Source organism: Oncorhynchus gorbuscha, unplaced genomic scaffold (assembly GCF_021184085.1).
Source record: "Oncorhynchus gorbuscha isolate QuinsamMale2020 ecotype Even-year unplaced genomic scaffold, OgorEven_v1.0 Un_scaffold_4410, whole genome shotgun sequence".
Classification (NCBI taxonomy): Eukaryota; Metazoa; Chordata; class Actinopteri; order Salmoniformes; family Salmonidae; genus Oncorhynchus; species Oncorhynchus gorbuscha.
The window spans coordinates 22,501-26,882 of record NW_025748429.1 but is presented as its reverse complement, the minus strand read 5'-3'; positions in this window follow the sequence as shown (position 1 = coordinate 26,882).

The following is a 4,382-nucleotide window of genomic DNA, read 5'->3' as shown; positions in this document are numbered from 1 at the left end:
CTGGTGTTTACAGAACATTTGGTGCTGTCTGATTAGGATATAAAGGGTCTGTCTCCAAGAGGCTGGTGTTTACAGAACATTTGGTGCTGTCTGATTAGGATATAAAGGGTCTGTCTCCAAGAGGCTGGTGTTTATCTGGTGCTGTCTGATTAGGATATAAAGGGTCTGTCTCCAAGAGGCTGGTGTTTACAGAACATTTGGTGCTGTCTGATTAGGATATAAAGGGTCTGTCTCCAAGAGGCTGGTGTTTACAGAACATTTGGTGCTGTCTGATTAGGATATAAAGGGTCTGTCTCAAGAGGCTGGTGTTTACAGAACATTTGGTGCTGTCTGATTAGGATATAAAGGGTCTGTCTCCAAGAGGCTGGTGTTTACAGAACATTTGGTGCTGTCTGATTAGATATAAAGGGGTCTGTCTCCAAGAGGCTGGTGTTTACAGAACATTTGGTGCTGTCTGATTAGGGATATAAAGGGTCTGTCTCCAAGAGGCTGGTGTTTACAGAACATTTGGTGCTGTCTGATTAGGATATAAAGGGCCTGTCTCCAAGAGGCTGGTGTTTACAGAACATTTGGTGCTGTCTGATTAGGATATAAAGGGTCTGTCTCCCTGTTGCAACTTGTAATAAACCTCTCCTTTTTGTTCACCTGGAAATTCATATTACAACATAGACATTACAACCTAGACAATACAACCTAGACAATACAACCTAGACAATACAACCTAGACATTACAACATAGACAATACATTAATATGTGGTAGCAGTCGTTGTAAAAGTAACACCTGTCTGTCACTGTTTGATCTTTTTAAAACACAATGAATGAATCACCAGTAGTCATCTCATTATCTTTGTACTTCCACCCCTCTCTGCAGTGTGTGTGTTCTATATGTACAGTATCTGTACCTCCACCCCCTCTCTCTGCAGTGTGTGTGTTCTATATGTACAGTATCTGTACCTCCACTCCCTCTCTCTCTGCAGTGTGTGTTCTATATGTACAGTATCTGTACCTCCACTCCCTCTCTCTGCAGTGTGTGTTCTATATGTACAGTATCTGTACCTCCACTCCCTCTCTCTGCAGTTGTGTGTTCTATATGTACAGTATCTGTACCTCCACTCCCTCTCTCTCTGCAGTGTGTGTGTTCTATATGTACAGTATCTGTACTCTCCCTCTCTCTGCAGTGTGTGTGTTCTATATGTACAGTATCTGTACCTCCCTCTCTCTGCAGTGTGTGTGTGTTCTATATGTACATATCTGTACCTCCACTCCTCTCTCTGCAGTGTGTTCTATATGCACAGCATCTGTACCTCCACTCCCTTCTCTGCAGTGTGTGTGTTCTATATGCACAGCATCTGGGTACTCTCCACCTCTCTCTGCAGTGTGTGTGTTCTATATGTACAGTATCTGTACCTCCACCTCTCTGCAAATTTACATGTACAGCATCTGTACCTCCACTCCCTCTCTCTGCAGTGTGTGTTCTATATGTACAGTATCTGTACTCCACCCCTCTCTGCAGTGTGTGTGTTCTATATGTACAGTATCTGTACCTCCACTCCCTCTGCTTAAGAGTGTGTGTTCTATATGTACAGTATCTGTACCTCCACTCCCTCTCTCTGCAGTGTGTGTGTTCTATATGTACAGTATCTGTATCTCCACTCCCTCTCTCTGCAGTGTGTGTGTTCTATATGTACAGTATCTGTACCTCCACTCCTCTCTGCAGTGTGTTTGTTCTATATGTACAGTATATGTACCTCCACTCCCTCTCTGCAGTGTGTGTTCTATATGTACCAGTATCTGTGCCTCCACTCCTCTCTCTGCAGTGTGTGTGTTCTATATGTACAGTATATGTACCTCCACTCCCTCTCTCTGCAGTGTGTGTGTTCTATATGTACAGTATCTGTACCTCCACTCCCTCTCTCTGCAGTGTGTTTGTTCTATATGTACAGTATCTGTACCTCCACTCCCTCTCTCTGCAGTGTGTTTGTTCTATATGTACAGTATCTGTACCTCCACTCCCTCTCTCTGCAGTGTGTGTGTTCTATATGTACAGTATCTGTACCTCCACCCCCTCTCTGCAGTGTGTGTGTTCTATATGTACAGTATCTGTACCTCCACTCCCTCTCTCTGCAGTGTGTGTGTTCTATATGTACAGTATCTGTATCTCCACTCCCTCTCTCTGCAGTGTGTGTGTTCTATATGTACAGTATCTGTACCTGTACTCCTCTCTGCAGTGTGTGTGTTCTATATGTACAGTATCTGTACCTCCACTCCCCTCTCTGCAGTGTGTGTGTTCTATATGTACAGTATCTGTACCTCACTCCCTCTCTGCAGTGTGTGTGTTCTATATGTACAGTATCTGTACCTCCACTCCCTCTCTCTGCAGTGTGTGTGTTCTATATGTACAGTATCTGTACCTCCACTCCCTCTCTCTGCAGTGTGTGTGTTCTATATGTACAGTATCTGTACCTCCACTCCCTCTCTCTGCAGTGTGTGTGTTCTATATGTACAGTATCTGTACCTCCCTCCCCTCTCTCTGCAGTGTGTGTGTTCTATATGTACAGTATCTGTACCTCCACTCCCTCTCTGCAGTGTGTGTGTTCTATATGTACAGTATCTGTACCTCCACTCCCCTCTCTCTGCAGTGTGTGTGTTCTATATGTACAGTATATGTACCTCCACTCCCCTCTCTCTGCAGTGTGTGTGTTCTATATGTACAGTATCTGTACCTCCACTCCCTCTCTCTGCAGTGTGTTTGTTCTATATGTACAGTATCTGTACCTCCACTCCCTCTCTGCAGTGTGTGTGTTCTATATGTACAGTATCTGTACCTCCACTCCCTCTCTCTGCAGTGTGTGTGTTCTATATGTACAGTATCTGTACCTCCACTCCCTCTCTCTGCAGTGTGTTTGTTCTATATGTACAGTATCTGTACCTCCACTCCCCTCTCTCTGCAGTGTGTGTGTTCTATATGTACAGTATCTGTACCTCCACTCCCTCTCTGCAGTGTGTTTGTTCTATATGTACAGTATATGTACCTCCACTCCCTCTCTCTGCAGTGTGTGTGTTCTATATGTACAGTATCTGTACCTCCACTCCCTCTCTCTGCAGTGTGTGTTCTATATGTACAGTATATGTACCTCCACTCCCTCTCTCTGCAGTGTGTGTGTTCTATATGTACAGTATCTGTACCTCCACTCCCTCTCTCTGCAGTGTGTTTGTTCTATATGTACAGTATCTGTACCTCCACTCCCTCTCTCTGCAGTGTGTGTGTTCTATATGTACAGTATCTGTACCTCCACTCCCTCTCTCTGCAGTGTGTGTGTTCTATATGTACAGTATCTGTACCTCCACTCCCCTCTCTCTGCAGTGTGTTTGTTCTATATGTACAGTATCTGTACCTCCACTCCCTCTCTCTGCAGTGTGTGTGTTCTATATGTACAGTATCTGTACCTCCACCCCTCTCTCTGCAGTGTGTGTGTTCTATATGTACAGTATCTGTACCTCCACTCCCTCTCTCTGCAGTGTGTGTGTTCTATATGTACAGTATCTGTATCTCCACTCCCTCTCTCTGCAGTGTGTGTGTTCTATATGTACAGTATCTGTACCTCCACTCCCTCTCTGCAGTGTGTGTGTTCTATATGTACAGTATCTGTACCTCCACTCCCTCTCTCTGCAGTGTGTGTGTTCTATATGTACAGTATCTGTACCTCCACTCCCTCTCTCTGCAGTGTGTGTGTTCTATATGTACAGTATCTGTACCTCCACCCCTCTCTCTGCAGTGTGTGTGTTCTATATGTACAGTATCTGTACCTCCACTCCCCTCTCTCTGCAGTGTGTGTGTTCTATATGTACAGTATCTGTACCTCCACTCCCCTCTCTCTGCAGTGTGTGTGTTCTATATGTACAGTATCTGTACCTCCACTCCCTCTCTGCAGTGTGTGTGTTCTATATGTACAGTATCTGTACCTCCACTCCCTCTCTCTGCAGTGTGTGTGTTCTATATGTACAGTATCTGTACCTCCACTCCCTCTCTCTGCAGTGTGTGTGTTCTATATGTACAGTATCTGTACCTCCACTCCCTCTCTCTGCAGTGTGTGTGTTCTATATGTACAGTATCTGTACCTCCACTCCCTCTCTCTGCAGTGTGTTTGTTCTATATGTACAGTATCTGTACCTCCACTCCCTCTCTCTGCAGTGTGTGTGTTCTATATGTACAGTATCTGTACCTCCACTCCCTCTCTCTGCAGTGTGTGTGTTCTATATGTACAGTATCTGTACCTCCACTCCCTCTCTCTGCAGTGTGTTTGTTCTATATGTACAGTATCTGTACCTCCACTCCCTCTCTCTGCAGTGTGTGTGTTCTATATGTACAGTATCTGTACCT